Source organism: Bombina bombina, unplaced genomic scaffold (assembly GCF_027579735.1).
Source record: "Bombina bombina isolate aBomBom1 unplaced genomic scaffold, aBomBom1.pri scaffold_668, whole genome shotgun sequence".
Lineage (NCBI taxonomy): Eukaryota > Metazoa > Chordata > Amphibia > Anura > Bombinatoridae > Bombina > Bombina bombina.
This window is the reverse complement of record NW_026513067.1, coordinates 149893-173745: the sequence shown is the minus strand read 5'-3', so window position 1 is coordinate 173745 and position 23853 is coordinate 149893.

Sequence of the window (23853 nt, the reverse complement as noted above, 5' to 3'; positions counted from 1 at the left end):
AACTAAGATCCATTGCTGTTCTCACACATAATTGAAGAGAGAGGTAACTTCAGCTGGGGGAATGGTGTGCAGGGTCTCCTGCTATGAGGTATGTGCAGTTTAAAATGCTGTTAATACCGGATTTATTTAAGGTAAGCCTGATTACAGTGATTTAATAACGACTAGTATCATGCTTGCTGTAAAAGGTAATATTCTTATTACTTTCTCACATTACTGAAAAATAAAACGTTTGCTGGAAGTGTTTAAACGTTTTTTTTATACATATTGGTGATAAAACTTTATTGGGGCCCAGTTTTTTCCACATGGCTGGCTAGATTTTGCACTGTGAATAATGCGCCTAAATGCGCATTAGATTTTGCAGCTTGAGACATCCAGTTTCCCTGAAGGAGTCCCCTGAACACTTAGGACCTCTCTAAAGGGTTTTTGTGCCTTTCAAAGTCGTTATATGGGCAGGTAGGGCCACAGCAGAGCTGTGGAAGTTTGTTGTGACTGTTGAAAAAACGTTTATATCGTTTTTTTTATCCGGTTTTGAAACTAAGGGGTTAATCATCCATTTGCAAGTGGGTGCAATGCTCTGTTAGTCTATTATACACACTGTAAAAATTTCGTTAGATTTACTGCTTTTTATCACTGTTTTTCAATTTCTGACAAAATTTGTTTCTCTTAAAGGCACAGTACCGTTTTTATTTTTTGCTTGTTTACATTTATCAAAGTGTTTTCCAAGCTTGCTGGTCTCATTGCTAGTCTGTTTAAACATGTCTGACATAGAGGAAACTCCTTGTTCATTATGTTTAGAAGCCATTGTGGAACCCCCTCTTAGAATGTGTACCAAATGTACTGATTTTACTTTAAGTTATAAAGATCATATTCTGTCTTTAAAAGATTTATCACCAGAGGAAACTGACAAGGGGGAAGTTATGCCGACTAACTCGCCCCACGTGTCAGAACCTTTGACTCCCGCTCAAGGGACTCCCGCTCAAGAGGTGCCAAGTACATCTAGCGCGCCCATGGCGTTTACTTTACAATACATGGCGGCAGTTTTGGATCATACCCTTACAACGGTATTGTCCAAACTACCAGGGTTACAAGGAAAGCGAGACAGCTCTGGGGCTAGAAAAAATACAGAGCACTCTGACGCTTTAGTAGCTATGTCTGATACCCCTCACAATATGCAGAAGCTGAGGCAGGAGAGCTTCTTTCTGTGGGTGATTTTTCTGACTCAGGGAAGAGGATTCAACCTGATTCTGATATGTCAACATTTAAATTTAAACTTGAACACCTCTGCGTGTTGCTCAGGGAGGTTTTAGCTGCTCTGGATGACTGTGACACCATTATAGTACCAGAGAAATTGTGTAGATTGGATAAATACTATGCAGTGCCTGTTTACACTGATGTTTTCCAATACCTAAAAGGTTTTCAGAAATTATTACTAAGGAATGGGATAGACCAGGTGTACCGATCTCTCCCCCTCCTATTTTTAAGAAAATATTTCCAATAGATGCCGCTACACGGGACTTATGGCAAACGGTCCCTAAGGTGGAGGGAGCAGTTTCTACCCTAGCTAAGCGTACAACTATCCCCGTCGAGGACAGTTGTGCTTTCCTAGATCCAATTGATAAAAAGTTAGAGGGTTACCTTAAGAAAATGTTTATTCAACAAGGTTTTATTCTCCAGCCTCTTGCATGCATTGCCCCAGTCACTGCTGCTGCGGCCTTCTGGTTTGAGTCTCTGGAAGAGGCCTTACAGGTAGAAACTCCATTGGATGATATACTTGACAAGCTTAAAGCGCTTAAGCTAGACAATTCATTTGTTTCTGACGCCGTTGTTCATTTAACTAAACTAACGGCTAAGAACTCAGGTTTTGCTATTCAGGCGCGTAGGGCGCTATGGCTTAAATCCTGGTCAGCTGACGTTACTTCAAAGTCTAAGCTTCTCAATATTCCCTTCAAGGGGCAGACCCTATTCGGGCCTGGACTGAAGGAGATCATTTCTGATATTACTGGAGGAAAAGGTCATGCCCTTCCTCAGGATAGGTCTAACAAATTAAGGACCAAACAAACTAATTTTCGTGCCTTTCGAAACTTTAAGACGAGCGCGGCATCATCTTCCTCTAATACAAAACAAGAGGGAAATTTTGCACAGTCCAAGCCGGTCTGGAGACCTAACCAGGCTTGGAACAAAGGTAAACAGGCCAAGAAGCCTGCTGCTGCCTCTAAGACAGCATGAAAGATTGGCCCCCGATCCGGTAACGGATCTAGTAGGGGGCAGACTTTCTCTCTTCGCCCAGGCTTGGGCAAGAGATGTCCAGGATCCCTGGGCGTTGGAAATTGTGTCCCAGGGATATCTTCTGGACTTCAAAGCTTCTTCCCCAAAAGGAAGATTTCACCTTTCACAATTATGCCACGCAGGACTTGGTATGCAGATGTGGTGGACATGTCATCCTTTCCACCATGGACTCTGCCTCTGAGACAGGACCTTCTACTTCAGGGTCCTTTCAACCATCCAAATCTAATTTCTCTGCGGCTGACTGCTTGGAGATTGAACGCTTGATTTTATCAAAGCGTGGTTTCTCCGAGTCGGTCATTGATACCTTAATACAGGCGCGAAAGCCTGTCACCAGGAAAATCTATCATAAGATATGGTGTAAATATCTTCATTGGTGTGAATCCAAGGGTTACTCATGGAGTAAGGTCAGGATTCCTAGGATATTATCTTTTCTCCAAGATGGATTGGAGAAGGTTTTGTCAGCAAGTTCCTTAAAGGGACAGATTTCTGCTCTGTCTATTCTTTTGCACAAACGTCTGGCTGAGGTTCCAGACGTGCAGGCGTTTTGTCAGGCTTTAGTCAGAATTAAGCCTGTTTTTAAACCTGTTGCTCCGCCTTGGAGTTTAAATTTAGTTCTTAAGGTTCTTCAAGGGGTTCCGTTTGAACCTTTGCATTCCATAGATATCAAACTTTTATCTTGGAAAGTTCTGTTTTTAGTAGCTATCTCCTCGGCTCGAATAATTTCGGAGTTATCTGCTTTACAATGTGATTCTCCTTATCTCATTTTTCATGCAGATAAGGTAGTGTTACGTACCAAACCTGGTTTTCTACCTAAGGTGGTATCTAATAAAAATATCAATCAGGAGATTGTTGTTCCGTCACTGTGTCCTAATCCTTCTTCAAAGAAGGAACGTCTTTTACACAATCTTGACGTGGTTCGTGTTTTAAAGTTTTATTTACAAGCTACTAAAGATTTTCGCCAAACATCTGCATTGTTTGTTGTCTACTCTGGACAGGGGAGAGGCCAAAAGGCTTCTGCAACTTCTCTTTCTTTTTAGCTAAGGAGTATAATCCGCTTAGCTTATGAGACTGCTGGCCAGCAGCCTCCTGAAAGGATTACAGCTCATTCTACTAGAGCGGTAGCTTCCACATGGGCTTTTAAGAATGAGGCTTCTGTTGAACAGATTTGTAAGTTGGCGACTTGGTCTTCGCTTCATACTTTTTAAAAATTCTATAAATTTGATACTTTTGCTTCTTCGGAGGCTATTTTTGGGAGAAAGGTTTTGCAGGCAGTGGTGCCTTCCGTTTAAGCACCTGCCTTGTCCCTCCCTTCATCCGTGTCCTATAGCTTTTGTATTGGGTAAGGATGAGAAAGAGGCACACAAATCCTTTTACTGCACTGGAACTAGCTGCTATTATCCCAACCCTCAACATAGCAGTTTCAGGAAGCAAGCCACTACCAGGAGTTGGCGGAGTGCTGCATACCGGAGAAGAGCCAGCTGGTTTGCTCTGATTACCAGCCTGTTTCCACAAGCACATTGGTGTGCTCTGATACTGTGTGAGTACCCTGTGCATATAATACCAGCAATTCATTGTTTCAAGTTCATGCAGATAAACACATTTGTGCGCCTCTTTCTCATCCTTATCTAGAAGTCCTATTCCCAGCTGGGGACAGTTTTTGAAGAGTGCAGCCGAAAACATTGGAGCCCAACTACATCTTTTTGGGGACTTATCTGAAACATCATACATCCTACTGGAACTTTCTAGGATTATTATGGACGATCCAATGGAGTTTGGCAACATTTAATGAGGTTCCCCTTTCCATTTATATACACGCTTATAAGTATTACTTATCTGTTGTTTTAAATTGTTTTTATTGTCGATTTCTCACTGCGACCATCACTTTGCATTGCACTAGTACATTTATGATAATAATACCTCTAGCGCCCTCTGGGGACTTAGGTCTCTTTTAGCTTTGGTATTGGTATCCCACAAGTAATGGATGATCCGTGGACTGGATAGACCTTACAAGAGAAAACAAAATTTATGCTTACCTGATAAATTTATTTCTCTTGTGGTGTATCCAGTCCACGGCCCGCCCTGTCACTTTAAGGCAGGTGTGTTTTATTTTTAAACTACAGTCACCACTGCACCCTATGGTTTCTCCTTTCTCTTGCTTGTCTTCGGTCGAATGACTGGTAGTGGCAGTTAAAGGAGGAGCTATATAGACAGCTCTGCTGTGGGTGTCCTCTTGCAGCTTCCTGTTGGGAAGGAGAATATCCCACAAGTAATGGATGATCCGTGGACTGGTTACACCACAAGATAAATAAATTTATCAGGTAAGCATAAATTTAGTTTTTTTAGTAGACAACCCAAAGTATTGATCTAGGCCCATTTTATTATATTTAATGCCACCATTTCACCACCAAATGCGCACAAACTTTTTCACAAACTTTAGGTTTCTCACTGAAATTATTTACAAAAAGATTGTGCAATTTTGGCATAAATGGTTGTAAATGCTTCTCTGGGATCCCCTTTTTCAGAAATAGCAGACATATATGGCTTTGGCGTTGCTTTTTGGTAATTAGAAGGCCGCTAAATGCTGCTGCGCACTACACGTGTATTATGCCCAGCAGTGAAGGGGTTAATTAGATAGCTTATAGGTAGCTTATAGGGTTAATTTTAGCTTTAGTGTAGAGATCGGCGTCCCACCTGACACATCCCACCCCTGATCCCTCCCTGCCCCTCCTCAAACAGCTGTCTTGCCTCCCTCACCTCACAATTGTCACTGCCATCTTAAGTACTGGCAGAAAGTCTTCCAGTACTAAAATAAAAAGCTTTATTTTATTATATATATATATATATATATATATATATATATATATATATATATATATATATATATATAATATATATTATATATATATATACTGCAGTGTTGGATTCCCCCTTAGCCCCTAAAACTCCCTGAAAACAGCGCTCTAACCCTCCTCTACCCATTTGCCGCCATCTTGGGTGTCTGCCAGTACCCAGTTTGCTAAATTTTAGGCTTTTTTGTGCTAAATCCAATTTTTTCTGTAGTGTAGCTGCCCACCCCCCGCACATGCCCCCTCCATGCACACTCCCGACATCTGCAATGCACAAGAGCCAGGAACAGGAACTGCTCCAGCAATGGGCCGCCCACCCACCTCCCTTGTGGCCCTCTCTGCATCGGTGTGCTTAAAAAGCACACAATATTGAGGCATCGCTGCAGTACCCTGAAAGTTGCTGGAAACACTTTAAACCCCAGAGGACATGCCAGGCATGTCCTAGGTCCTTAACGACCACTTTTTGTAGGACAAGCCTGGCACATCCTCGGTAGCTAAGGGGTTAACTGGTTTCCTGCCCACTAACCAGTGTCCAGAGTAAGAGAGTTTTCTCAGTAACAGGCAATATCCAAAACCCATAAAGGTCACAGCTCTCACCACACCTATTGGAGCAAATAGCAAATTAACTGTTTAACCCCTTAATGACCGAGGATGTACCAGGTACGTCCTGCAAAAATTGTCAGTTAGTGACAATGGACGTACCTGGTACATCCTTGGTCTAATTGAGCGCTGGAAGCAATTGCGATCACTTCCAGCAGCTCTCAGGTTATTGTAGATTGAGGCATCCTTCAATACCCTTTTTTAAGCATACGATGCAGAGAGAGACACTCTGTGGCCCTCTCTGCATCGGCCAGCGATGGTGCCAATTGTTGGTGGGTGGGAGCAGTAGCAGGAAGGCGGGTGGGCGGCCCATCATTGGAGGGACTTCCGGATCTTGTCACGCAGAGTGCGCAGGTAATCGGGAGTGCCCGTTTGTGTGTGCGCGCACACGCTCCATTGAATTCAGAGAGGGGGAGGTAGAGGAAGGGAGAGAGGGAAATACATTTTTCTAAAGGGAACTGGGAGAGGGGGCAACTACACTACAGAAAATTGGGTTTTGAGAAAACTGGGCAATAGTTTATGAGCAAACTAGATACTAGCAGACAGCTGCCAGTACACAAGATGGTGGAAAATAGGTAGAGGGGGGAGGGTTAGAGAGCTGTATGGGAGGGATCAGGGAGGTTGGGGGCTAAAGGGGGATCCATCACTGCTGTTTAGTACTGGCAGACAAATGTGAGGTGGGGGAGGGAAGTGTTTGAGGGGGGTCAGGGAGGGTTCAGGGGGTGGGATGTGTCAGGTGGGTGGCTGATCTCTACACTAAAGCTAAAATTAACCCCACAAGCTACCTAATTAACCCATTCACTGCTGGGCATAATACAAGTGTGGTGCGCAGCGCCAATTATCGGCCTTCTAATTACCAAAAAGCAACGCCAAAGCCATATAAGTCTGCTATTTCTGAACAAAGGGGATACAGAGAAGCTTTTACAACCATTTGTGCCATTATTGCACAAGCTGTTTCTAAATAATTTCAGTGAGAAACCTAAAATTGTAAAAAAAAATATGATTTTTTTTATTTGATCGCATTTGGCGATGAAATGCTGGCATGAAATATACCAAAATGGGCGTAGATCAATACTTTGGGTTATCTACTACACTACACTAAAGCTAAAATTAACCCTACAAGCTCCCTAATTAACCCTTTCATTGCTGGGCATAATACACATGTGGTGCACAGCAGCGTTTAGCAGCCTTCTAATTACCAAAAAGTAATGCCAAAGCCATATTAGTCTGCTATTTCTGAACAAAGGAGATCACAGAGAAGCATTTACAACCATTTGTGCCATAATTGCACAAGCTGTTTGTAAATAATTTCATTGAGAAACCAAAAATTTTGATTTTTTTTGTATTTGATCGTATTTGGCGGTGAAATGGTGGCATGAAATATACCAAAATGGGCCTAGATCAATACTTTGGGTTGTCTACTACACTACATTAAAGCTAAAATTAACTCTACAAGCTCCATAAAAACCCCTTCACTGCTGGGCATAATACAAGTGTGGTACGCAGCAGTATTTAGCTGCCTTCTAATTATCACAAAGCAATGCCAAAACCATAAATGTCTGCTATTTCTGAACAAAGGGGATCACAGAGAAGCATTTACAATTGCATCAGCCAATAGGATTTTTTCTACCTTAATTCTGATTGGCTGATAGAATTCTATCAGCCAATCGGAATTGAAGGTTTGCCATCTTGGATGACGTCATTTAAAGGAACCTTCATACTTCAGTTGGACATCGTTTGAAGAGGATGCTCCGCGTCAGATGTCTTGAAGATGGACACGCTCCGCACCGGATGGATGAAGGTAGAAGATGCCGTCTGGATGAAGACGTCTGCCCGTCTGGAGGACCTCTTCTGCCCGGCTTGGATGAAGACTTCTGCCCGTCTGGAGGACCATTTCGTCTGGTTTCGTAGAGGACTTCGGCCCGGTTGGGTAAAGACGTCTCAAGGTAGGGTGATCTTCAAGGGGTTAGCGTTAGGTTTTATTAAGGGGGGATTGGGTGGGTTTTAGAGTAGGGTTGGGTGTGTGAGTGGTGGGTTTTAATGTTGGGGGGATATTGTATTTTTTTTTACAGGTAAAAGAGCTGATTACTTTGGGGCAATGCCCCACAAAAAGTCCTTTTAAGGGCTATTTGTAATTTAGTATAGGATAGGGCTTTTTTTTTATTTTGGGGGGCTTTTTTATTTTATTATGGGGATTAGATTAGGTGTAATTAGTTTAAAAATCTTGTAATTATTTTTTTATTTTCTGTAAAAAAAATTTTTGTACTTTATTTAATTTTATTTAATTGTAATTAATTTAATTTAGATAAATAATTTATTTATTGAGTAGTTTTAGGTGTAATTGTAAATTAGGTTAGGGTTTATTTTACAGGTATATTTGTATTTATTTTATCTAGGTAGTTATTAAATAGTTAATAACTATTTAATAGCTATTGTACCTAGTTAAAATAAATACAAAGTTGCCTGTAAAATAAATATAAACCCTAAGATAGCTACAATGTAACTATTATTTATATTGTAGCTAGCTTATGGTTTATTTTATAGGTAAGTATTTAGTTTTAAATAGGAATAATTTAGTTAATTGTAGTAATTTTATTTAGATTATTTAAAATTATATTTAAGTTAGGGGGGGGTTAGGGTTAGACATAGATTTAGGGGTTAAGAACTTTAATATAGTTGCGGCAACATTGGGGCGGCATATTAGGGGTTAATAAATGTAGGTAGGTGGCGGCGATGTTAGGGACGGAAGATTGGGGTTAATAAATATAATGTAGGGTTCGGCGATGTTGGGGGCGGCAGATTAGGGGTTCATAAGGATAATGTAGGTGGCGGCGTGTCCGGAGCGGCAGATCACGGGTTAATAATATAATGTAGGTGTTGGCGGCGGCAGATTAGGGGTTAATAAGTGTAAGATTAGGGGTGTTTAGACTCGGGGTTCATGTTTTATTTCCCCATAGGAATCAATGGGGCAGCGTTAGGAGCTGAACGCTGCTTTTTTGCAGGTGTTAGGTTTTTTTTCAGCCGGCTCTGCCCCATTGTTTCCTATGGGGAAATCGTGCACAAGCACGTTTTAGCCAGCTTACCGCTACCGTAAGCAGCGCTGGTATTGAGGTGAGATGTGGAGCTAAATTTTGCTCTCCGCTCACTTTTCTGCGGCTAACGCCGGGTTTCTAAAAACCTGTAATACCAGCGTTGTCTGTAGGTGAGCGGTGAGCATAAACTGCTCGTTAGCACCGCACAGCTTACCGACAAAAACTCGTAATCTAGCCGTAGGGTTTTTTTTTTTTTCTTAAATAACAAGTAATTGCTTAGATTACGAGTTTTGCGGTAACAGGGGTGCGGTGCTAATGAGCAGTTTCTGCTCACCGCTCACCTACAGACAACGCTGGTATTTCGGGTTTTTACAAACCCAGCGTTAGCCGCAGAAAAGTGAGCTGAGAGCAAAATTTAGCTCCACATCTCACCTCAATACCAGCGCTGCTTACGGTAGCGATGAGCTAACTAAACGTGCTCGTGCACGATTTCCCCATACGAATCAATGGGGCTGAGCCGGCTGAAAAAAAACCTAACACCTGCAAAAAAGCAGAGTTCAACTCCTAATGCAGCCCCATTGATTCCTATGGGGAAATACATTTTATGTCTACACCTAACACCCTAACATGAACCCGGGTCTAAACACCCCTAATCTTACACTTATTAACCCCTAATCTGCCGCCCTCAACATTGCAGACACCTACATAATCTTATTGACCCCTAATCTGCCGCTCCGGACACCGACGCCTCCTACATTACAGGGAGTGCAGAATTATTTGGCAAATGAGTATTTTGACCACATCATCCTCTTTATGCATGTTGTCTTACTCCAAGCTGTATAGGCTCGAAAGCCTACTACCAATTAAGCATATTAGGTGATGTGCATCTCTGTAATGAGAAGGGGTGTGGTCTAATGACATCAACACCCTATATCAGGTGTGCATAATTATTAGGCAACTTCCTTTCCTTTGGCAAAATGGGTCAAAAGGACTTGACAGGCTCAGAAAAGTCAAAAATAGTGAGATATCTTGCAGAGGGATGCAGCACTGTTAAAATTGCAAAGCTTCTGAAGCGTGATCATCGAACAATCAAGCTTTTCATTCAAAATAGTCAACAGGGTCGCAAGAAGCGTGTGGAAAAACCAAGGCGAAAAATAACTGCCCATGAACTGAGAAAAGTCAAGCGTGCAGCTGCCAAGATGCCACTTGCCACCAGTTTGGCCATATTTCAGAGCTGCAACATCACTGGAGTGCCCAAAAGCACAAGGTGTGCAATACTCAGAGACATGGCCAAGGTAAGAAAGGCTGAAAGACGACCACCACTGAACAAGACACACAAGCTGAAACGTCAAGACTGGGCCAAGAAATATCTCAAGACTGATTTTTCTAAGGTTTTATGGACTGATGAAATGAGAGTGAGTCTTGATGGGCCAGATGGATGGGCCCGTGGCTGGATTGGTAAAGGGCAGAGAGCTCCAGTCCGACTCAGACGCCAGCAAGGTGGAGGTGGAGTACTGGTTTGGGCTGGTATCATCAAAGATGCACTTGTGGGGCCTTTTCGGGTTGAGGATGGAGTCAAGCTCAACTCCCAGTCCTACTGCCAGTTTCTGGAAGACACCTTCTTCAAGCAGTGGTACAGGAAGAAGTCTGCATCCTTCAAGAAAAACATGATTTTCATGCAGGACAATGCTCCATCACACGCGTCCAAGTACTCCACAGCGTGGCTGGCAAGAAAGGGTATAAAAGAAGAAAATCTAATGACATGGCCTCCTTGTTCACCTGATCTGAACCCCATTGAGAACCTGTGGTCCATCATCAAATGTGAGATTTACAAGGAGGGAAAACAGTACACCTCTCTGAACAGTGTCTGGGAGGCTGTGGTTGCTGCTGCACGCAATGTTGATGGTGAACAGATCAAAACACTGACAGAATCCATGGATGGCAGGCTTTTGAGTGTCCTTTCAAAGAAAGGTGGCTATATTGGTCACTGATTTGTTTTTGTTTTGTTTTTGAATGTCAGAAATGTATATTTGTGAATGTTGAGATGTTATATTGGTTTCACTGGTAAAAATAAATAATTGAAATGGGTATATATTTGTTTTTTGTAAAGTTGCCTAATAATTATGCACAGTAATAGTCACCTGCACACACAGATATCCCCCTAAAATAGCTATAACTAAAAACAAACTAAAAACTACTTCCAAAACTATTCAGCTTTGATATTAATGAGTTTTTTGGGTTCATTGAGAACATGGTTGTTGTTCAATAATAAAATGAATCCTCAAAAATACAACTTGCCTAATAATTCTGCACTCCCTGTATATATATGAACCCCTAATCTGTCGCCCCCAACATCGCCGACACCTACATTATAGTTATTAACCCCTAATCTGCTGCCTCCAACGTTGCCGCCACTATATTAAAGTTATTAACCCCTAAAACTAAGTCTAATCCTAACCCCCCCTAATTTAAATATAATTTAAATAAATCTAAATAAGATTACTACAATTAACTATCGGCTAGATTACGAGTTTTTGTCGTTAAGGCTTGCGGTGCTAATGAGCAGTTTCTGCTCACCGCTCACCTACAGACAACGCTGGTATTACGAGTTTTCTCAAAGCCAGCGTTAGCCGCAGAAAAGTGAGCGGAGAGCAAAATTTAGCTCCACATCTCACCTCAATACCAGCACTGCTTATGGTAGCGGTGAGCTTGCTGAACGTGCTTGTGCACGATTTCCCCATAGGAATCAATGGCTCTGAGCCATCTTAAAAAAATCCTAACACCTGCAAAAAAGCAGCGTTCAGCTCCTAAAGCAGCCCCATTGATTCCTATGGGGAAATACTTTTTATGTCTACACCTAACACCCTAACATGATCCCCGAGTCTAAACACCCCTAATCTTACACTTATTAACCCCTAATCTGCCACCCACGACATCGCCAACACCTACATTATATTTATTAACCCCTAATCTGCTGCACCGGACATCGTCACCACCTGCATAATCTTATTATCCCCTAATCTGCCGCTCCGGACACCACCGCCACCTACATTATACTTATGAACCCCTAATCTGTCACCCCCAATATCGCCGACACCTACTTTATATTTATTAACCACTAATCTGCCGCCCCCAATGTCGCCACCACTATAATAAAGTTATTAACCCCTAAATCTAATTCTAACCCTAAACCTAACCCCCCCTAACTTAAATATAATTTAAATAAATCTAAGTAAAATTACTATTATTAACTACATTATTCCTATTTAAAACTAAATACTTACCTATAAAATAAACCATAAGATAGCTACAATATAAATAATAGTTACATTGTAGCTAGCTTAGGGTTTATTTTTATTTTACAGGCAACTTTGTATTTATTTTAACTAGGTAACTATTTAATAACTACCTAGTTAAAATAAATACAAATTTACCTGTAAAATAAAACCTAACCTAAGTTACTATTACACCTAACACTACACTATAATTAAATTAATTACCTAAATTAACTACAATTAATTACAATTAAATTAAATAAACTAAAGTACGAAAAACAAACACTAAATTACAGAAAATAATAAAATAATTACAAGTTTTTTAAACTAATTGCACCTAATCTAATCCCCCTAATAAAATAAAAAAGCCCCCCCCCAAAAAAAAATCCCTACCCTATGCTATATTACAAATAACCCTTAAAAAGGCCTTTTGCGGGGCATTGCCCCAAAGTAATCAGCTCTGTTACCTGTAAAAAAAAATACAATACCCCCCAACATTAAAACCCACCACCCACACACCCAACCCTACTCTAAAACCCACCCAATCCACCCTTAAAAAAACCTAACACTATCCCCTTGAAGATCACCCTACCTTGAGACGTCTTCACCCAACCAGGACGAAGTCCTCAACGAAGCCGGGCGAAGTGGTCCTCCAGACGGGCAGAAGTCTTCATCCAAGCCGGGCAGAAGAGGTCCTCCAGACGGGCAGAAGTCTTTATCCAGGCGGCTTCTTCTATCTTCATCCATCTGGAGCGGAGCGGGTCCATCTTCAAGCCAGCCGACGCGGAGCATTGTCTTCAAACGACGTCCAACTGAAGAATGAAGGTTCCTTTAAATGATGTCATCCAAGATGGCGTCCCTTGAATTCCAATTGGCTGAAAGAATCCTATCAGCCAATCGGAATTAAGGTAGGAAAAATCCTATTGGCTGATGCAATCAGCCAATAGGATTGAAGTTCAATCCTATTGGCTGAATGGAACAGCCAATAGGATTGAGCTCGCATTCTATTGGCTGTTCCAATCAGCCAATAGGATTTTTCCTACCTTAATTCAAAGGAACGCCATCTTGGATGACGTCATTTAAAGGAACATTCATTCTTCAGTTGGACGTCGTTTGAAGAGGATGCTCCGCGTTGGCTGGCTTGAAGATGGACCCGCTTTCCGCTCCGGATGGATGAAGATAGAAGATGCCGCCTGGATGAAGACTTCTGCCCGCCTGGAGGACCTCTTCTGCCCGGATAGGATGAAGACTTCTGCCCGTCTGGAGGACCACTTCGCCCGGCTTCATTGAGGACTTGGGTGAAGACGTCTCAAGGTAGGGTGATCTTCATCAAGGGGTTAGTGTTAGGTTTTATTAAGGGGGGATTGGGTGGGTTTTAGAGTAGGGTTGGGTGTGTGGGTGGTGTGTTTTAATGTTGGGGGGTATTGTATTTTACAGGTAAAAGAGCTGATTACTTTGGGGCAATGGCCCGCAAAAGGCCCTTTTAAGGGCTATTTGTAATTTAGTATAGGGTAGGGATTTTTTTTATTTTGGGGGGCTTTTTTATTTTATTAGGGGGATTAGATTAGGTGTAATTAATTTAAAAAACTTGTAATTATTTTATTATTTTCTGTAATTTAGTGGGGGTTTTTTCGTACTTTATTTAATTTAATTTAATTGTAATTCATTGTAGTTAAATTAGGTAATTAATTTAATTATAGTGTAGTGTTGTTAGGTGTAATTGTAACTTAGGTTAGGTTTTATTTTACAGGTCAATTTGTACTTATTTTAGCTAGGTAGCTATTAAATAGTTAATAACTATTTAATAACTATTGAACCTAGTTAAAATAAATACCAAGTTGCTTGTAAAATAAAAATAAACCCTAAGCTAGCTACAATGTAACTATTAGTTATATTGTAGCTATTTTAGGGTTTATTTTATAGGTAAGTATTTAGTTTTAAATATGAATAATTAAGTTAATAATAGTAATTTTATTTAGATTTATTTAAATTATATTTAAGTTAGGGGGTGTTAGGGTTAGACGTAGGTTTAGGGGTTAATACATTTAGTATAGTGTCAGCGACTTTGGGGCGGCAGATTAGGGGTTACTAAATGAAGGTAGGTTGTGGCGATGTTAGGGATGGCAGATTAGGGATTAATAATATTTAACTAGTGTTTGCGAGGCGGGAGTGCGGCGGTTTAGGGGTTAATATATTTATTAAAGTGGCGGGGATGTCCGGTTGGCAGATTAGGAGTTAAAAATGTTATTTAAGTGTTTGCAATGTGGGGGGGGCTCGGTTTAGGGGTTAATAGGTAGTTTATGGGTGTTAGTGTACTTTTTAGCACTTTAGTTAAGAGTTTTATGTTACGGCGTTAGCCCATAAAACTCTTAAATATTGACTTTTAAATGCGGTAGGAGTCTTGACAGGAGAGGGTCTAACGCCCACTTTTTCCAAGACTCGTAATACCGGCGTTAGGAAAATCCCATTGAAAATATAGGATACGCAATTGACGTAAGTGGATTTGGGGTATGTTCGAGTTGCGGAAAAAAAGTGAGCGGTACACCTGTACCTGCCAGACTCGTAATACCAGCGGGCATTAAATAGCAGCGTTGGGACCTCTCAACGCTGCTTTTTAAGGCTAAGGCAAAACTCGTAATCTAGGTGTAAATTATTCCTATTTAAAACTAAATACTTACCTTTAAAATAAACCCTAAGCCAGCTACAATATAACTAATAGTTACATTGTAGCTAGCTTAGGGTTTATTTTTATTTTACAGGCAACTTTTTATTTATTTTAACTAGGTAGAATAGTTATTAAATAGTTAGTAACTATTTATTAGCTACCTAGTAAAAATAAAGACAAATTTACCTGTAAAATAAAACCTAACCTAAGTTACAATTACACCTAACACTACAATTAAATGAATTCCTTAATTAACTACAATTAAATACAATTATCTAAAGTACGAAAAAAAACCCACTAAATTACAGAAAATAATAAAATAATTACAAGATTTTTAAACTAATTACACCTAATCTAATCCCCGTAATAAAATAAAAAACCCCCCCAAAATAATAAAATGCCCTACCCTATACTAAAGTACAAATAGCCCTTAAAAGGGCTTTTTGCGGGGCATTGCCCCCAAGTAATCAGCTCTTTAACCTGATTACAATACCCCCCCAACATTAAAACCCACCACCCACACACCCAAGCCTACTCTAGAACCCACCCAATCCCCCTTAATGAAACCTAACACTAACCCCTTTGAAGATCACCCTACCTTGAGAAGTCTTCACCCAACCGGGCCGAAGTCCTCAACGAAGCCGGGCGAAGTGGTCCTCCAGACGGGCAGAAGTCTTCATCCAAGCCAGGAAGAAGAGGTCCTCCAGACGGGCAGAAGTCTTCATTCAGACGGCATATTCTATCTTCATCCATCCGGAGCGGGTCCATCTTCAACACATCCAACGCGGAGCATCCTCTTCTTTCTTCATCCGACGACTGAATGAAGGTTCCTTTAAATGATGCAATCAGCCAATAGGATTGAGCTCACATTCTATTGGCTGTTCCAATCAGCCAATAGAATGCGAGCTCAATCCTATTGGCTGTTCCAATCAGCCAATAGGATTGAAGTTCAATCCTATTGGCTGATTGCATCAGCCAATAGGATTTTTTCTACCTTAATTCCGATTGGCTGATAGAATTCTATCAGCCAATCGGAATTGAAGGGACGCCATCTTGGATGACGTCATTTAAAGGAACTTTCATTCAGTTGTCGGATGAAGAAAGAAGAGGATGTTCCGCGTTGGATGTCTTGAAGATGGAGCCGCTCCGCGCCGGATGGATGAGGATAGAAGATGCCGTCTGGATGAAGACTTCTGCCCATCTGGAGGACCTCTTCTGCCTGGCTTCATTGAGGACTTTGGCCCGGTTGGAGGACCACTTCGCACGGCTTCGTTGAGGACTTCGGCCCGATTAGGTGAAGACTTCTCAAGGTAGGGTGATCTTCAAGGGGTTAGTGTTAGGTTTTATTATTGGGTTGGTTTTAGAGTAGAGTGGGTTTTAGAGTAGGGTGTGTGGGTTTTAATGTTGGGGGGGGTATTGTACTTTTTTTACAGGTTAAAGAGCTGATTACTTTGGGGCAATGCCCCGCAAAAAGCCCTTTTAAGGGCTATTTGTAATTTAGTACAGGGTAGGGCATTTTATTATTTTGGGGGGCTTTTATATTTTATTACGGGGATTAGATTATTTATTACGGGGATTAGATTAGGTGTAATTAGTTCTTGTAATTATTTTATTTTTTTCTGTAATTTAGTGATTGTTTTTTTTCGCACTTTAGATAATTGTATTTAATTGTATTTAATTTAGGGAATTAATTTAATTATAGTGTAGTAATAGGTGTAATTGTAACTTAGGTTAGGTTTTATTTTACAGGTAAATTTGTCTTTATTTTAACTAGGTAGCTATTAAATAGGTAATAACTATTTAATAACTATTGCACCTAGTTAAAATAAATACAAAGTTGCCTGTAAAATAAAAAGAAACCCTAAGCTAGCTACAATGTAATTATTAGTTATATTGTAGCTAGCTTAGGGTTTATTTTACAGGTACGTATTTATGTTTAAATAGGAATTATTTATTTAATTGTAGTTATTTTATTTAGATTTATTTAAATAATATTTAAGTTAGGGGGGGTGTTAGGGTTAGGGTTAGGGTTAGACTTAGGGGTTAATACATTTAATATAGTGGTGGCGACGTTGGGGCGGAAGATTTGGGGTTAATAAATGTAGGTAGGTGTCGGTGATGTTAGGGACGGCAGATTAAGGGTTAATAAAATTTAACTAGTGTTTGCGAGGCGGGAGTGCGGCAGTTTAGGGGTTAATATATTTATTATAGTGGCAGCGATATCCGGTTCGGCAGATTAGGGGTTACATTTTTTATTTTAGTATTTGCGATGTGGGGGCCTCGGTTTAGGGGTTAACAGGTAGTTTATGGGTGTTTGTGTACTTTTTAGCACTTTAGTTAAGAGTTTTATAGTACGGTGTTAGCCCATAAAACTCTTAACTACTGACTTTCAAATGCTGTACCCAGCTTGACAGGAGAGGGTGTACCGCTCACTTTTAGGAAGACTAGTAATATCGTCGTTAGGCAAATCCCATTTAAAAAATAAGAAACGCAATTGACGTAAGTGGATTAGCGGTATTTTCGAGGCTGGCTGGAAAAGTGAGCGGTACACCTGTACCTGCAAGACTCGTTATACCAGCGGGCGTTAAAAAGCAGCGTTGGGACCTCTCAACGCTGCTTTTTAACCCTAAAGCAAGACTCGTAATCTTCGCGAATGTTAGGTATTTTGTTTTATTTTAAGCTTAGGTTTTAATTTTGTTTCACAGGCAAGTTTTTTTTTATTGTAAGGTAGTTAGCAGGGCTGACCTTAGAGCAAGGCGACCAAAGCGGCCGCCTCTGACTCCGCGCCAGGGGGGCCCCGCCGCTCATGTTACATTTTTGTCTTTCCATATTTGTTTAAACATTTTTTTTAAAAAAATTTGCGACAAAATGTTTTTGGTTTGGCGCCATTTTTTGCCCGCAGAGTGATCCCCAAGCCACTTGGTGCTATATAATTAGTTAAACAAACCTTCTATTGGCTCCTATGAGGGTTGCAGAATCAGACGGAGCAGCTGGGCCTGTCTGATTTTGCAGCCTTCACTGAAGCGCCGCTGCTCCACAGCTTACCATGGCGGGAGGATTTTAAATTGTAATGTCTTTAGCAAACTGCTAGTGACGTTCACAACGTTGGCATCATTCTGAGGTATTTAATAGAATATAGTGACATGGTGGCACATCATTGCTCTGATAATATAGCAGTAGCACTCATATTAAACGTCTCGCTGGCAGTAAATAAAGGAAAAACATACAAACACTTATACAAACACTTGTTTGTATGTTTCTCCTTTATTTACTGCCAGCGAGACGTTTAATATGAGTGCTACTGCTGTATTATCAGAGCAATGATGTGCCGCCATGTCACTATATTCTATTAAATACCTCAGAATGATGCCAATGTTGTGAACGTCACTAGCAGTTTGCTAAAAACATTACAATTTAAATTCCTCCCGCCATGGTAAGCTGTGGAGCAGCGACGCTTCAGTGAAGGCTGCAAAATCAGACAGGCTCAGCTGTTCCGTCTGATTCTGCGACCCCTCACGGTGATTGGTGGTCAACCAGTCACGTGTCCGGTCAGCAATGTGGTGATGTCACGGTCGCACATTCTGAGGGGTTGCAGCTTTCGACAAGACACCGTTATCTCTTTAGGAGCAACAAAAAGGTGACATAATTTACTGCAGTGCTTTGAACTCCAACATTTTTTTTAGCAGACTGTGCTGCAACTAAGCTGAAGGGCAGAGTTAAAGGGACATTGAACCCAAATTTGTTCTTTTGTGATTCAGATAGAGCATGCGATTTTAAGCAACTTTCTAATTTACTCCTATTATCAATTTTTCTTCGTTCTCTTGCTATCTTTATTTGAAAAAGAAGGCATCTAAGCTTTTTTTTTAATTCAGACCTCTGGACAGCAGTTTTTGATTGGTGGATGAATGTATCCACCAATCAACAAGGACAACCCAGGTTGTTCACCAAAAATGGGCCGGCATCTAAACTTACATTCTTGCATTTCAAATAAAGATACCAAGAGAATGAAGAAAATTTGATAATAGGAGTAAATTAGAAAGTTGCTTAAAATTTCATGCTCTATCTGAATAACAAAAGAAAAAAATTGGGTTCAGTGTCCCTTTAACCTCTTAACTTCTGATATTTTCATAAAGGCTGCAGACTTACACCAGCTTAATTCTTGCAGCCTGCTATAAAAAACTAACAATCCCTGTATTCATCCCCAGTTCATTTCTCATTACTCCATGTATATATCTGATATATGATATATATATATATATATATATATATATATATATATATATATATATATATATATATATATATATATATATATATATATATATATATATATATATTCTAACAATCTTTCTTAAGTGCACTCTTACTCCAAAACAAACTTGAGGGTTCTTGGGGGGATATTGTGTCTTATTAAAATAAATTACCCAGAGTGAGTGCTGGGTCCTTTGTATTAATATATATTTCAGTGGTTTGACAAGGATATGATTGCCCATCAAACGGCCCCTGTGGTGCGAGAGCGGGGGATTGAGTAAACTTCTAACATATATTTATATATACGTGTACACACACTCTCCATAGGGTGTCCCCCTTTGCATTTTTTTAAATTTTGGGAGGTATGTGTATTGCATATTAAAGGTAAGGTAAAGTTGAGCACACTACTTAACGCTATGTTTACTATTTTTAAAAAATAACATAAGTTTCATTCATCATTCGAGTAATATTTCACATAATTACATATTTTTCTAACGTTGAACTATTGTTCCGACACCAATCTTTCGTCTGCCCGACATTTTGGGAACTTTGATTGACAGTCGCTACCGATATTATAGACCAATCCGCTGTTTCCCCTTCAGGGGTTTAGCCCATCCATTCCGACGTCACTCGATGACTGAGCGCATGCGTCGGACTAAACCTACTTCCACCCGTGCTCGTTCGTGAGTCACGCATGCTCAGTGTAAGTTCTGTAGCGATTGCTTTATTATCTTTCTGCCTGCGATCGACAGAACTCTTAGGCTCAATGAATCAATTGTTACAATCTTAACAATGTATCTGGCAGTGGGGGAAGTGGCGCATGCGCATATGATCTATAGAGTCTGTGAACGCGCATTGAGCTGACGTAAGCAGAGGGGTAAGACCGCTCGCTGAAATAACATATAGAAACACGGAAGTGGCATGGGGGAGGAGAATTGAATACAACGTTAGGAATTATAAACTTTGGATTTCAGGTAAACAACATAATATAACAAAAAACAAAGTTAGCGACTAGCTTATGGTTAATTAGTACTTTGATTATATGGATTCAATAGCCCTAAACTTTACCTTACCTTTAAAATAATAATTTTCCAATCAAGTAGTCCAAACCTGTTACAGCTTGTCTGCTAAGAAAGCCTAGCATTGATTTCAGGTTAAAGGAAATAAGCTGTTTTAAAATGACAGTATAAGTAATAATTCAGATGTGGTTTGGTAGAAACTGGATCTTATCTATCAATACAGTTTTAAAAGCATTGACTGCAATAAAATTTTGCAAACTTTTATTAATTATCAAATAAAAAATGGGGGAAAAAAGTTAAAACATCCTCTTTGTGATTAACAAATAACAAAATAGCTAATGTGAGAGTCTCCCTGGAGTGGAACCTTTTCCAAGTTATACAGCATATAACACTGATATTGAAGTAAGCTTGTGTGGGTAATGGTATATGTGTTTAACATGGGTGTTTGTAAACTTACATACCAACCTGAGGATCGTATCCCTTTAAGGTCTTTAGTTAATGACAGGCTTATATTATTTATGCAGTGTCACTATCTTCAACACATCTGTGTTAAAAGACTGCTTGTTGTTTGGATAAAGTACAGTAACCATTTAAATTAACACAGCCACATTGCCAAAGATATTGAACTGCAAAGGGTTACTTTAATTTACCCAAATAACAAGCAGGCTTTCTACAAAGATGTGGTGAAGATAGGGACACCACATATACAATATAAGCCTGTCATTAAAGGGACACTGAACATAAATTTTTCAGAAAGAGCATGCAATTTTAAGCAACTTTCTATTTTACTCCTATTATCAATTTTACTTCGTTCTCTTGCTATCATTATTTGAAAAAGAAGGCATCTAAGGTTTTTTTTTGGTTCATACCTTTGGACAGCACTTTTTTATTGGTGGATGAATTTATCCACCAATCAGCAAGAACAACCCAGGTTGTTCACCAAAAAGGGTCCGGCATCTAAACTTACATTCTTGCATTTCAAATAAAGATACAAAGATCATGAAGAAAATTTGATAATAGGAGTAAATTAGAAAGTTGCTTAAATGTCATGCTCTATCTGAATCACGAACATTTTTTTGGGTTCAGTGTCCCTTTAACTCAAGACCTTAAAGGGATATAATCCTCTGGTTGGTAATAAAGTTTACAAATACCTATGTTAATTTGTGTTAAGCATGAGTAAGGGTTAACAGCCCGAAACGTCGCTTTTTGCTGCTGTGTGCCAAGTGCTTTGTATAAGCTGAAATGGATCAATAAAAGCTAAGTTTGTTCAACTATTCTCCTATCTTTTTTGGTGCTGTGGAAATCATTTGACTATATATTGCTGAGAGGTGTTTGCAGTGGCCCTCTACCACGAGCATCAGGTGTGTGCTGTCTGTCACTTGGGAACTGTGTTAATTTGAATGGTTATTCTAATTTATCCAAACAACAAGCAGGCTTTTAACAGATGTGGTGAAGATAGTGGGGCATATTTATCAAGCTCCGTATGGAGCTTGATGCCCCGTGTTTCTGGCGAGCCTGCAGGCTCGCCAGCAACAGCAGTTATGAAGCAGCGGTCACAAAGACCGCTGCTCCATAACCTGTCCGCCTGCTCTGAGCAGGGGAACACACATCGCCGGAAATCGACCAGATCGAGTACGATTGGGTTGATTGACACCCCCTGCTGGTGGACGATTGGCCGTGAGTCTGCAGGGGGGCGGCATTGCACCAGCAGCTCTTGTGAGCTGCTGTTGCAATGCTGAATACGGCGAGAATATTGCTCGCCATATTCAGCGAGGTCTGTCGGACCTGATCCGCACTATCAGATCAGGTCCGACAGACCTTGATAAATATCCCCCAGTGACACCGCATATACAATATAAGCCTGACATTTAAAGGGACATACATTTTTGGTTGGTATCTAATCTCACAAACACCTTTGTTTAAATAAACAGTTACTCAAATTTACCTAAACAACTAGCAGGCTTTTTTCAGAGATGTGGTGAAAACAGGGACACCACATATATAATATTAGCCTGTCATTAACTCAACATTAAAGGGGCATAATTCTCTGGATGATATTAAAGTTCACAAACACCTTTGTTAATGTAAACGGTTACTTCTATTTACCTCAATAACAAGCAGGCTTTTTACACAGATGTGTTGAAGATAGTGACACAGCATACATAATATAAGGCTGTCATGAACTCATGACCTTAAAGGGATACAATCCTCAGGTTGGTATGTACGTTTACAAACACCCATGTTAAACACATATACCCACAGATCAACAAGCTTACTTCAATATCAGTGTTATATGCTGTATAACTTGGAAAGGTTCCACTCCAGGGAGACTCTCACATTAGCTATTTTGTTATTTGTTAAACACAAGAGGATGTTTTAACCTTTTTTTCCCATTTTTTTATTTGATAATTATTAAAAGTTATATTTTAGTTGCACCAACACAACTACTATGGTTTGAATCCACATTTACAGTTGAATAAAAACCATAGAACCTTGAGTGCTACTCATACATTTAACATTGCACAAGCCTTATTCAGCTAATACCCATGCAAGCACTGACAATCATGCTAAAATGCCCCAAAATGGAATATTGTGATAGTCATTCATACTAATTTTATATACAGTTGTCATTTACTGTACACTTTTATTATCTTTTTTAAAAAGCATGTTTGATTAGTCAAATATGTTTTTGTCACTTAAACAAGTATTATACTTGCCATGTTTGGTATACGGTTAAATAAGAATTGATAAGTGGGCCTCTTTGCCCTAAAATGCCTCTTTTTGGTCCCAGTCCGGCCCTGGTTATTATTGTGTGTCTGTTTGTATGTGTATGCTGTGTGAGGTGTATGTGCATGCTTATTTGTATACTTTCTGAACTGTAGCATGTGTGTGTATTTGAGACTGTGTACATGTGTGTTATTATGTCTGCTTGTATGTGTATGCTGTGTGAGGTGTAAGTGGCTCCTGTAAGCGGTGCAAAGCTTAGCTGGAGGGAGCTTTAACCGCAGAGCAAAATGAAGGCTGGTATGTTAGGAGGAAGTGGGGGAGGAGCTGCAAGGTGATATAGCCTTGCGGCTGAGCGGGAAAGCCAGCAGTTTGTTATTTAGTAAAGTGAGAGAAACATCTTTGTGCAGCTGGTGGCTTTCTCGCTCAGCTTGCGTCATGGCTGATTTGGAGGCTCTTTTTCGACGTCTGAAGGAGGCTGCGGAAGAAAAGGGACCTACCTGGCTTGAAGAACAGGTCCAATCGTTGCTGGGGGCTCCGGTTTCTGCTGGTGAGGTGAAGGAGTGGTCGGTTCCTAGAAAGAAGTCCACCAGGCGATCCAGGCCTCCATCGCGTCTCAGCCCCGATGTCAGCAGGAGGATATTGGGTGGAAGAAGATCCGGTCCGGTTCCTGGTAAGAAGAGTGCAGAGGCAGTGGTAGTGGCGGGTCCGGCGGCTGTGTTGAGTCAGTCGGTGATGACGTCATCACCGGGTGTGAGCAGCAGGGATCTGGAGCGGAGGGCCGTTGCTGGCCTAGCCACTAAGCCTGGAGGTAGGGGTAAGGTGGCTCACGGCCCGGTCGGGCCTCACCTGGGGGGGAGGGGCCTTCTGGGATGTGCTATGACGGTCTGGGTGGCCCCCTGGTTTCTTTTGGAGGGGTAGTAGAAAATAGTAGTAGTGAGGAGGAGGAAGGACAGGCCACAGCAGTATCGATGGTTGGTGGGCCCAAAGTAAGTCAGGGTGATTTTGTCTTAGGTTCCCCCCAGCTTAGGTCCATGGGTCCTAGTCAGTTTGGTGGTGGTGAGGTTAGTGGGGCAGTTAGGCCACAAGAAGGGCTTGTTGATTTGGATTATGGGTCTGGGGAGGAATGTGAAGAGTTTGAGCTGGGCCCTGGGG